Below are 589 nucleotides of genomic sequence, written 5' to 3'. Positions count from 1 at the left end.
ATGATTGAGCTTTTGAAAAAAATAATGTTACATTATATATTTAAACAATTGGATATTTTTAGGCAAACTTATATGTTGTAATCTGAAATTTAATAAATTGTGCTTTTATTGTATTGTTTTTGAATGCCATAATTCATAGCTCAATGTAACAACTGTCGGAATGTTTCATTTAGTCACACAACCTCAATATTTTTTTACAAAATTTATTTATAATTAGAATTAACTGCGCCTACCAAGCCCGTGTAGCTCAGTTGGTAGAGCGTTAGGCTTTTAACCTAACGGTCCAGGGTTCGAGCCCCTGCACGGGCTATATTCTTTTTCTGTATATAAAATATATAAAAATATCTTGATTGGAAATCTACAATTCAATTTTTCAATATATTTGTTTTAGGCATCCTCAAAAGATCATAGTAATTATGAATAAAATCATGAAATTTATTTTAGTAATCTTTGGAAAAATAGTCATTAGAAACAATAAAATAAATGATAAAAAGAATGGTATTCATTTTTCATTTCCGTTAGTTCCTTCCAAAATGAAAGTGTTCATTTTTCCGTTCATTATCCAACCTTGGTGTATTGGAGGAACTGA

At 28.4% G+C, this 589-nt stretch overlaps 1 non-coding gene across 1 annotated transcript; it reads left to right on the top strand.

Moving 5' to 3' along the window:
• The first annotated feature begins 236 nt into the window (after positions 1–236).
• TRNAK-UUU (transfer RNA lysine (anticodon UUU)) lies at positions 237–309 on the top strand. The gene has a single exon. It is a non-coding gene; the product is annotated as a tRNA-Lys (tRNA).
• Positions 310–589: the final 280 nt, after the last annotated feature.

The sequence above is a fragment of the Lepeophtheirus salmonis genome, chromosome 14 (assembly GCF_016086655.4).
Source record: "Lepeophtheirus salmonis chromosome 14, UVic_Lsal_1.4, whole genome shotgun sequence".
In the NCBI taxonomy this organism is placed as follows: domain Eukaryota; kingdom Metazoa; phylum Arthropoda; class Copepoda; order Siphonostomatoida; family Caligidae; genus Lepeophtheirus; species Lepeophtheirus salmonis.
This window is presented reverse-complemented; position numbering and strand designations above follow the sequence as displayed.